Source organism: Lissotriton helveticus, chromosome 7 (genome assembly GCF_964261635.1).
Source record: "Lissotriton helveticus chromosome 7, aLisHel1.1, whole genome shotgun sequence".
NCBI classification, from domain to species: Eukaryota; Metazoa; Chordata; class Amphibia; order Caudata; family Salamandridae; genus Lissotriton; species Lissotriton helveticus.
The window spans coordinates 1,598,886,437-1,598,898,531 of NC_136068.1; positions in this window are offsets into that span (position 1 = coordinate 1,598,886,437).

Here is a 12,095-nt window from a genome sequence, read left to right on the forward strand (position 1 = left end):
TTGAACGCTTTTCCTAGGCTGGTGTGCCAGGCTGTACTTGACCCCTCAAAGATAGATCTCAGATGATATTTTAGAGAATTGACCGGGGCCCTTAGTATCCCTATAGCTTTATCATCTCCACCCGGCATATCAGGTCTTGCCTCGCTAAGCCTAACTCCAGTCTAAGCCTTGCTCTCCTAGCTGACCTCGGAATGTGTAGCACTGATTTGTATGCCTTAACTTGGGCTGAATTGAGGAAAGCATCCTGTTACCCGGGGAAGGCCAGGTGACCGAGCTAATAGCTGGTAAAAGTTTTGCTTTTCGGACAGTTATTATTGGACCAGCAGACGGGCTAATCAGGTGGTGGCTTAGTTGTTGAGTTAGTAGGTGTGTGACCTTACTGGCCTTGGAGCTCTGCTGTTTCAGGTGGGCCTTCTCCTTGGCCCGTTCCATCAGCCAAACCCCTAGAAAGTTGTATGTAGCCACCGTGTTAATTTGCAAATTGCCCATTAGCCATAGTGTGTTCTTCTTCAGGTGGAAAGTCCTAAAAATTACAACCTTGGTCTTTCCCTGGTTAACTGACAACTTGTTGGTATTATTGAAACGGTTTAATGCATTTATGGCTCTTTGTAAGTACACCTTTGTGTGATCCAATATAGCTGTATCGTTGGCATATTGTAGCACCAGCAACCTCATGCTTCCTAGCCTAGGGGCTACTAGTCTGGCTCCTTTTAGGGCCACCCCAGGTCCGCAGTATATAAGTTAAAAAGGATGGGGGCCAGCACGCATCCTTGCTTCAGCTCGTTCTCTGTGTTTATTTTAGGGGACACTGTGCAGCCACTAGTTTTGACCCACACCCAGGTGTCTTCATAAAGTGATCTAATTGAATGAATGACTGAATACATTTATTTGTGTGGTTACTCAAAACCATTACAATAAAACAACGAAGTAGAAGAAGAACATTCCATTAAAAATTGAACAATTAAAAACCATAAACATTGTGAATAAAATCTAAGATCTAAAATTCAATGATCATTAAGTCCAAGAAGGCTTTTTTTTTACTCGGCATACAGTTGTACATGCTTTCAATGAGGTAAGCCGTTAGTTCCAGACGGTATAGAAGCTCAGCGCAGGTACTTTCCCAATTGCTTAGCTGGGAGGGTCCATCAGCTTCATACGAGTCTGTTGTACAAATTTACCAAACATAGCTATATGTTTCACTGTGTCCAATGTATACAGTTGATGAACAGCCTCCTTTACAGTTCTAGTCCCCCGTTGTAGCAAGATGGGCCTAAGGTAAAGACTGCGATCTAGGCGCAAGGCCGGGCAGCAGAGAAGGATATGGGCCAAGGTCTCACGTTTGTATTTGCAGAGCCGACACTCCATGATCGCCATTTTTGTCGACCCGGAGGTGTATAATTCTTTAAGGGGGAGAGGATGTAATCTAAACGTTACGATCCTGTTTAGGGCTTGTCTCCCCACTGCCTGCGTGAGATGAAGTTTGGGGTTGTATTCTGTATGTGGGAGGCTTTGGGACTCATGAAAGCCTCTTGATACCAATGATTCCAAGTCTAAAGTGCGAGAGCAAAGGCGGACTTATTTTTTTATTGTATTTTTGATAGCAGTATACTTGATTATCTTGGGGTCCCAGTTTTCTATTGCAAGTTTCAAGATGTCTTTGGTGTCGGAGAGGCTAGCTGTCCGGGGATTGCCAGGTTCCAGAAAGATACTTTTTATAATAGACTTTATTGTATTCTCTGTTGCCGCCTTGGTAAGATAGAAGTATTTGCTCAGAGAGGCCATCTCTTTCAGCTTTTGTTGGTTCAGGTAAAATTCTAACAGCACTAGATTATTCCTGGTGCATGCGGGTAGGTGGAATAACTTTTTGTAGGCTAAGCAGTGGATTTTTTCTAGGTCTCCCGCTAGTTTCCCTGGAAATGCCTGTTGTGCGTAATTAAGTGAAGGTATTAGTTTCGCCCTCAGGACTCTTTGAATTGCCGTTGTTGTGGGGCTGTGTAGAGTGGCATATAGCTTACAGAGAGCGTAAGCGATGCTTTTCCCTTTCGTACGCATTTTATAAAGGTGGACTCCTGTGCGACCTGTTTCACTGAACCAAACTACCAAGTAGTTGTAGTGTTGTGTGCAATCCAGAGACAGCTGGCCTAGCCTCAATTTTACCGTTTTTTTCTTAGGGTATTGCCCAAAGATTATTGTTTTCGTTTTGGATGGGTTGGCAACCAGTTTATTTTTGGCATTGTACGTTGCCAGGGCCGTAAGTGCTTTTTGTAAGCCTATTTTAGTATAGTCTAGGAGTACCAGGTCGTCAGCGTATTGCATTAGATAAATCTTAGTGTGCCCAATCCTAGGTGTTGCTGATATGGCTCCAATCAGGGCTTGGTGTATAGAATAAAAAGCAAAGGAGCTAAAAAGCACACTTGCTTCAGGCCGCGATCCGTGTCAATTTTCCCTGTAGCAGATACGCTCGAAAGTTTAATTCTTACCCAGGTTCTTGAGTATAATGAGCGAATGTCTTGTAGTAAAGATGGATCGATGTTCCAGCGTGCCAACTTCTGCCAGAGGATGGAACGGTCTACGCCGTCAAATGCTGCTGAGTAGTCAATAAAACAAGCAAAATGCGGCAGGCTTTGTCGTGTCACGGCTTTTTGAGCTAGATATGAAAGCACTGTTATATTGTCCACTGTTGATGCTCCAGGTCTAAACCCTGTTTGAAAAAATGGCAGGAGGCCTTCAGTGCTGGCCCAGTTTGAAAGTTCCACAAGAAGGGTGCTTGCATAGGACTTGCCCTCAATATCAAGCAGGGCATCATGTGATCATTTTGTGGGTTGGAGTTTGGCCCCTTCTTATGTATTGGGTGCAATAACGACCCTCTCTAGGAATCTGGAATGTCCCCCAAGAACCGGCATTCAGCGTATAACTTGGTCAAGTTGTCTGTCCAGAAATCTGTGTCAGCCCTGAAGAGGGAGCCTGGCAGGCCATTGAGTCCCGGTGTCCCATTGTGTCTGATCTTTTTTAAGGTTGTATGAACTAATGTTTTTCCTGTAGGTGCTCGATCATCCAAAGTTTTTGACATGTGGGCAGTGGTGTCTAGTTCTCCACCCTCGTTAAGGTCTTTATTCTGCAAAGTTATGCTTCCATCCTCTTTGTACAATGTTTTCAAATGAGCGTCCCAGGTGCCAGCGTCAAGTGAGTTCTTTCTATGGTTGTCTCCTTGGGTTAGAGTGTTTAGATATCGCCAGAACTCTTGGGACTTACAGGGTCTCAATAAATCGAAGATCTTCAGCCATTTCGCCTCAATACATTCGCGTTTCGCGGCCCATACCGCCTTATAGTGGATTTTTGCGGCTTCTTTAAGTAGCCTTTTGGCAGATGCTGAGCTGGTTTTCTGGTAGGCCCTACGTTTGGCATTTAATTGTTTGGCAATCTCGTTAATTGCTGGGAAGTGTCCAAAAATGTGTGATGGAAATGGAGGGGTTCTGCTTGTTGTAACTCCTTGGAGCAGTGAAGTTAGTTTGGGGGCAGACCGATCCCCTTAGTCTATGGCGCCCCTGTTGTTTTCGCTTTGTTGCCAGCCAGCCCATAGTTTTTTTCATTTTTCAAACTTGTTGGCACTGGCCCCTATTTGATTCTTCCTGATAGTAGAAACAGTTCTTCACCATTTGATGCCCCAATGCATCGTAAAGTGTGGCGAGTGTCTACTGTGAGATTTAACGTGATCGTTAGGGCGGCGTGATCGCTTTCGTTTCGTTGGTCTACTGTATAGTTTACCATGAGATTTTGTATCCTTCCACTTAATAGGATGTAATCTATTGTCGTTTGATTGTTGTATGTGGGAGGGCAAAGTACACCCCGGTGCGTTCCTTAAAAACAAAGAGTGGTCTGTTAGCAGATTGTAAGAGTACATTAGGGCGTTGAAAACATTTGTAGCCATAGAATAGTTGCTTTGTGCTGTAGAGACCCCTATGTTATGTGTGTTAAAGTCCCCAAGGATAATTGATTCCATAGGAGCGAACTGTAGGAGGAGATTTTCTATCTGACTTGTCAGCTGAGTCAGCTTCTCCTTGGCACCCGGCCCATGTGGATTGTAGTAAACATTAATTAAGAGTATTGGGAGCAGACCATTAGTTGTAGATAGGCCTTTCAGGGTGCCTGCCAGAAACATACTTGTTTTTATTTCTGTAAATTGTATTTTCAAGGAATGCTTGATATATATAGAAATCCCTCCAGCTGGTCTTCCAAATATGTTGTCCTTAATAGCTGGTTTACAGTATTCCGCATAGCCTCTTATTGATATTGCATTAGTTGCACACGTTTCTTGGGTGCAGGATATATCGGCTCCTTCTAAAAAAGCCAATGTCACTGGGTTTTGCGCAAGCTTTGAAATCCCTGTGACGTTCCAGGTCATGATGATTAAGCTTTGAGTGCTGGCCGTCGGGTTACTATGCCTGGCTGGGCCATCTTTTGGCAGATGTGGTGTGGTCTCCTTGCTTGCAGGGGGACAGGTGTTAGGAATTGGAATGTAAGGCCCTTGACACCCAGGACCAGTCTTCGCTGGTCCTGGGTGTCAAGGGCCTTAAATTCCAAGAGCAAGACCGAATGCCTTGACCCAGATTTGTTGTTACTTTAATTGAGCTGTCACATGTTAAAGTTTTTTTTGTGCCGCTTTTTGTCCCATTAAGAATGGACACTGCTGGTGGCCGTAAGTAAAGCGAATCATTCATGGGTGACTTTTTTTGAGTGTTCTGTTCCTGAGAGACTGTTATTTCCTTCAAGTTACTGTTTTTCAGGAGCATTGGATATTTTAGCGCAGTCTGGGTCATGATTTTTTATGCCCCAGTTTTCCAGTTGCTTCTTGTTTTTTTTAAAGGCCTCAACCATGGCTAAGTTAGTGAAAAGCAGCTCTGTAGTTTCGTTGATCTCGCCTGGTCCTGGGGTAAGGAAGGAGACACTCTCAATGTCTGTTATTTTTATGGTTTCTAGACCTGGGATATTGGCACAAAGTTTTAGAAGATTGCTGCGGTTAAGCATATCCCACTTGCCCTGTGAGACATATTCTGGGTACAGCAATATTTTCAGGTCATCGTGATTTATGGAAGTCAGGTTTTGTTGGATAATAGCCTCCTGCGGTTCATGGACCCTTGTGACGTATAGGGTGTTTTGTGTCAGGGTATCGACATCAGCCTCTGCCCGCGACATTAGCCTCTGCCCGTTGACATTAGCCTCTGCCCGAAGTGATCTAATTGCCTTCAGAAGGTTTGGCGGAATGCCCCAGTTTTCTAGGCTTCACCATAATCTTTTGCGGACGACTCTATGAAGGCTGTACTGGAGTCCACAAAACAGCAGAAGAGTGGAGGGTGAATCTTCAAAGTTGCCTGGGATGATAAGTATGCTTGCGCCAGTAGGTTGTCCAAAGTCGATGACTGTGACCTAAAGCCAGTCTGGTAGAAGGGTATTATACTTTTCTCTTCGACCCACTTCTCCAGATCATTCAATAATAGGTGGGCGTAAGCCTTGGCTTCAAAGTCAAGCAGGGCGATACGCCTGTAATCTGATGGCTTTAGGTGATCCCTTTTTTTAAAATGGGGGCCAATATTGAGCCCCTCCAAGAATCAGGGGTTGTAGCTGTCATAAAGCTGTGATTATAGAGCGGAGTTAGGGTTGCTGCCTAGAAATTGGGGGCCATTTTAAAGACCGGTGACGGAATTCCATTGGGCCTAGGAGCCCCATCATTCTTCATGTTCTTAATAGTCCTAATGACCATTTGGGGGTTTATCCAGGCTGGTGGAGTGCAGTGTGCATCAGCAAGGGATCTGTTATCCATAGGCGAGTTGCCTGGGCTAAGGGTCTTGTCTCCTGGCTTTGTGCTGGCTTGCCGGGCTCAACCCGCCCCACGGCTAGTCCCTACCATGCAGTCCATGTTGATAGGCGCGGTTGCATATTGCTGCTTCACGTTTAGCATCCAATCTTTTTCTGCTACACCATTTTCTCCTAGGACCCCTCGGCTGCTGATTTATGTGTCTCCATAAAGCCGCTAGATTCTTTTGCTTATGCAGGGAGAAGACTTTGAGCCATTCCCTGTCTGTATTGACTTTTTTGTGTTCCCATAGCTTCTTCCCTAGTGCTGCCCTCAACGATGCAACGGATGGACCCTCTGTTTATCTAACCCCTCTTTTCTTTATTGCGAGGGCCTTACCTGGAGCCGTTTGCATTCTCGTATGACTTTGTTTGGCCAAGTGCTTCCAGATCTTATTTGCCCGTTGGGCCTGGGGCATTGAGACTAAGGATTCCCAAACTTTGCTTGTAGTTCCTCAACGATGTTCTCCCAGCCATTTATGGGTGGGCATGAAGGAGACAGACACCCTTCCTGTTTCTGTTCCAACAATGTTTGGAGTGTATTCCCAATCTTATCGGACCATGTAATCCTCCTCAGGACACTATATCCTCCCATCTTGACTCACCCATGGTTTGGAGGATGTTAGCTGACGGGACTTCCAGCTGGCAAACCGCTCTTAGTGGCCTATGAGCGCTGTCCGTCCGATCTTCAACTTCAAAATCTTCCAATCTGGCCACCATCCCTTCGCTGGCCATGATGTAGTTGATTCTTGAGGAGTCCCGAAAGATGGGCTGGGGCTCCCAAGAGTTTGAACAGGCTTTTTTAAATGCGTGGGTTGAGGTCAGCTTATGATTGTGGAGAAGGTCGTGGAGGGGTGCAGCCCTGCCTTGTCCCCAAAGAGGGGAATCAGCTTTATCAAGGACCTTCAGGTTAAAATCCCTGGCTAGAATAACCTGATGTGATTAGTGCTTGTTTATGAGGTCTTCTATTTTCCATGACAGTGCCTCCAACTGATTTTTCATGGCAGTCTGCACAGGATTGATATAAAAGTTTATCAGGAGGCGTATTGAATGTGAATTCTGGTTCAGGCCTCTAATCTTTAGAGCTTGCAACCCTGGTGAATTCAGGTTAATGTCTGTGGCATCGAAGGTACATTCATGTGTTATAAAAACTGATAGTCCACCAGCCGGACGGCCACAAAGATTTCAAGTCAAATGATCTTTATTCGGATTGTAAAACATCCATAAAAGTGCACATAAAATCCGACAATAGTATAAAATACAGATTTCGTCCCACTTATTATAAACTCATACCAGTATACAATTTTATCATGTGCAAAAGTACAATTCTTAGTGCAAAGTATACATGGTGCAATAAGCAAATGTGCAAAAAATGTGCATAGTGCAAATATTTCAATCAATTAGCAGAGAAGCACGTGATCGTACGGCTGCTTTAAGAAAGCTGCTTATTCTGAAGATGGCCTCATCCGTCTTTAACATTAAAAAATCTTTAAAAGCTAGATTAAAATCGGTCAAAGCGTTTTTCCTACAGTACGGCATTAAAAAGTGCAAAGTGTGCATTCTATAAAAACCAAAAAAGAAAATGAAATGGAGCAAACTTTGTGTGCCACCAAGATTACAGGGACATTTTAAGTTTCCCACACATTTATTGAAACCTAACGGAAAACAAAGTAAATTTATAATGCTACAGTCCCTGAATCGAAATAGCAAACTCCTATTCCATCTGCCTAATTTTAAGCGTAGATAACTCTGAGGCAGGACAGATGGTTTCTCACTTAACCCCATAAAGGACGTGTATCTAATTGTGGTAGATTTTGTCAAGTTGCACCTTAGCCTCTCCTTGCGATAACATTCATAGAGAGCCCTTTTTGTTAAATTCTTATGCGTGTGGTCAATCAATTGTGGAGATGGAAAAAGATGACCCAGGCCTACACTTGATAAACTATTTTCTACAGCCCTAAACCAGGGTATACAGTTAGCCTTCTCGCATTTTAGGCAATCCCTAATGATATCTTGTGACAGGGAGGCAGCGGAATTACACCAAGTTTTTATCCAAAACAATGCCGGTCTTGATCTTATAAAATCTTCAATATAAGAAAGGTTTAATTCCCTATGGCAGATGTAAGTTGGTGCACTTATAACCCCCCCCTAAAATCTTCCGACAAAATCTATTTTCTTTGGTCTGTAATTGTGTGCTATTGGAGTAACCCCATATCTCGGCACCGTAGGTGCCCACAGGTAGACATTGTGTTTTATAAATTTGTAAGAGTGACACAATCACGTCTGCTTGTCTGGGTTGGCGAAGGGAGGTTAAAGAGTTTATGGCCTTACTCATTTTATTCCTTCCCAAGGCGACATGGGGTTGCCAAGAGCCAGTGTTGGAAAATAACAGACCAAGATAAGGGAAAGTGCAAGTGCATTTTAGAATATCATCCCCTGATTGAATGTGGCTTATTTTGTAACTTTTAGGGCTACAAGACATTATAAATGACTTTTTGAAGTTAGTGCAAAGGCCCAGGTCTGCCATAAATTTAACAAAACCAGAAATTAAAATTCGCAAAGCGTTAGGTGTGCGGCCCATAAGGACCGCATCGTCCGCATAAAGTAAAGCGGGGACAGAGTTGCTGTTAACTTGCGGAACATCATTGGTTAATTTTCTCAAACAAACACTCAGATCATTTATATACAGGATAAAAAGTAGGGGAGCCAGAACACAGCCTTGTCTGACCCCCCTACCAATTAAAATATCATTAGAGACTTCACCATCATTATTTATACGAACACGAGCTTTCAAATCACTATGAAGGTGTGCCAGAAAATAAACTAAAGATTCATCTAAACCATAATTTAACAAAACTGACCATAAACGAGAACGATTAACAAAATCAAATGCAGAACTTAAATCCATAAAACCAAAATATATGGGTGATTTTTTGACGATCGTATATTTGGCCATAATTAGGTTTAAGTTCAGGCACTGTTCCACCGTACCCACTTTACTCCTGAACCCTAGCTGGCAGGGATGTAAGATGGTATTTTCTTCCGCCCAAGTACTAATTCTATTAAAAAGGACCCTGCCTAAGACCTTTAGAGTATTGTCAATTAATGATATTGGGGGATAACAGCCAGGATCAAGTCTGTTGCCTTTTTAGGTCGCGCCTGCGATGCAGGGGCGAAAGCCCCTGCTGTCGCAAAGCGATCTATTGCAATCATTTCAGTCATTTTCCCTGTCAAGGACTAGGCAGAGACAACAGACTGTCACGAGCACGCAGCCGGCCGGAATCGGATCAGGTCACGCGCTCCGATCCCGGCCGGCTGTTCACAACACATGCACACGCAGGCACAGGCAGGCACACACGCAGGCACACGCAGGCACACACAGGCACACACAGGCACACACGCAGGCACAGGCAGGCACACACGCAGGCACAGGCAGGCACACACACAGGCACACACGCAGGCACACACAACACACACACACAGACAGACGCACGCACCCCCCCCCCCAACTCACCGGGCTCTTTTAGTGTGTTCCGTGTCTCTGTCATCAGCCAGGGGGTCAGTCTCGAACCTCAATCTCCCTCCGCAGCGCTGGTCTTCACCCGGGCCCCCTCCTGGGACCCGGGACTTCAGATGCCGCACTCCTCTTTGGTGCCGGGGCTTGGAGCGCGCACGCGCGGGCAGCTCCCGCCCTCTCGCGCTCAGCCCGGGCTGCTTTCAGATTGTGGCTTTTTGTCAACAGGAAAGCTGTGAGGCTACAACAGAGGCCAGCTAGTTACTCAGGCAGCTGAGTTATTACAATCATTTGTACCTCACAATTTGTTTCCGTACCGGTGTGGCCATAATATCTGCAAAGTATTTTCAATGTAAGGTTCTGAAAAGTGCTGCGGGCTCAAGGGGGAGATGGGTGCATGTACAATTGGTATTATACTCCCAGAAATGTGTTACATGTCTAGTCTAAGGGCCAAATGTTGATGTTCTGGAGGTATTGGATATGCTCTCCTTGGAACGGTTTGATTGGGTCAGAGAATTGATTAAGGTTATTTTAATTGTGTAATGAACTATTGCATTGATTCTACTAATCGTACCACTACCCCTCGTATGCCGAGAAATAGGGCCTTCTTTAACGACCTGACCCAGGTACATGGGCTTTGTGATGTATGGAGGATCTTTTATCCAGCCAACCCGAAGTATATTTTTTATTCATGTCCACACAAGCACTACTATGGGATTGACATGGATTTTGCTGGGAGGTTTTTAGTAGAAAGTGCAGAAATAGATGTAAGCCCTTGGATTGTTTCTGACCATAATCCAATTCTATTTTCAATCAGCTCTACTGAGGCTAGAGCTAGCAGTTTACAATTATAATTTCCTCGTCATCTTTGGTCTAATGGCGACTAAGGGAAGCATGTCTCAGTTTCCCCCAGCCCCTCCTCCCCTACCCCCTCCCCCCCCAATCAACGCAGGTACAGCGTCACCTCCAGTAGCTTGGGATACCATGAAGGCATACATATGCAGTATCGCACTTAAGTAAATTCTCAAATAAAACAGAGCTGCTTTAGAGGGTGCTTGTTTATTGCCCCAAGCTATTCATCCGCTTGAAGATCATTCAAGGAGTGGCAGAAGAGCATATTATTTATTTTCGGGTAATTAAGATACGAACCTTGCTTGAACGTGGGGTAAAAAAAACAGATTATGGAGAAAAGGTGTCCCCTGGACTGATTGTGGGCTACGCTAGGCGACAATTGGATAGATGTATCAAACTGGCTTAGGCACTATATATACACCCCATGTATATAAGACTCCATGTGTCAAGGTGGCGTATGCTGGGTGGTACTCGCTTATTTCAGATCTGTTGCAGTACTTGACGGGTACCTGCTTTCTCCCCTTTTATTTGCCCTGTATTTGCAATTGCTTTACATGAACACAGGTATCCAGCCTTTGATGTTTGGTGGTCATAAGCTTCATGCATACGCAGATGAGGTTTCGTTTTCTTTCATCAAACCTGTTAGCAGCACTGGGACAGTTTGTTAATGAAGGCACTCGCATTGGAATGTTCTCGGGGTACAAGCTCAACTTATATAAGACATAGGTTCTCTTGAATTGTAAGCCAGATTCTCCAACTCCAGAGGTAACCTCAACTGCTGCATACCTTGGTGTCAAATTGTGCTCCGAGGGTGGGGATATAATTAAATGGAATTATGAACCTTCACTATTATCAGTTATTTCTGATGAAGTCATGGAATAAACTTCACTTAGAATTATTGGTCGATGTAATGTCTTTAAGATGAATATCTATTTGTTCAAGGCAATCCCACTGCAGGTTACGGATTCTTTTTTTAGATGGTACTATCAGGAGTTTCATCTAGAGTTACAAGCAGGCGAGAGGAGCAATTTGCTTTATGAAACTCACGTTTAGCAGGGCCACTGGAAGTATGAGATTGAGCGGCAGCTGCGATTTTCATATAATTATAGATTTGCCGTATTTGCCACATAGTCCACAATCTGCTGAATCATCTGCAGATTTTAACCCAAAAATCATTTTGTTTCTAGCTCAAACGGTTCAAAAGTGACTAAAACTGCAGTGACATGTGTTGCCCCACAGTGGAAGGCCCTTTGCAAAGCTGGACTGGTCACCTTTCTGTTGCTTAGTGTTCTATTTGGATTTAAACTGGTACTAAAGAGGTGCAACTAATGTCCAGATTGTGTTACCAAGTTTAACAAGCATTGGCATAGCCAATAGGTCTCGCCTTTGGGACCTAATAGGTTTGCCATGCAGCAGATACGTCCAGTGGGTTTCGCAGTGGTAACCGGGACAGACTGCTTCCCTTGAGCTCCGAGGTGTACAGTGCAGAAAAAATGCGTGCGGCCTCCCCAAGTGTCCGCCATGCTGTGTGCTAAAGCATGGCTGCTGCCCATAATAAAGCATGCACAATAAAGCGCATGAAACCGATGTGTAAACATGCATTAAAAAAGCAATAGGTCTCGCCTTTCATCAAGTTAAAGCCATTTGCTATACAATACCATTAGTAAAGCAAATGGCTTTAACTTAATCAAAGGCGAGACCTAGTGCATTTTCAATGCTTGTTTGAATATGGGTACGATGGTACTGCAGGACCATGTTTCCGGAACAGCAGTAGTGGATAAATTATTGAAGACATTGCATAACAAAGGTGCCCAAAAGTCAGGTTCAGATTTGATTTGATCGATGGATAAACCATCTGGGCCAGGAGCTTTGTTACCAG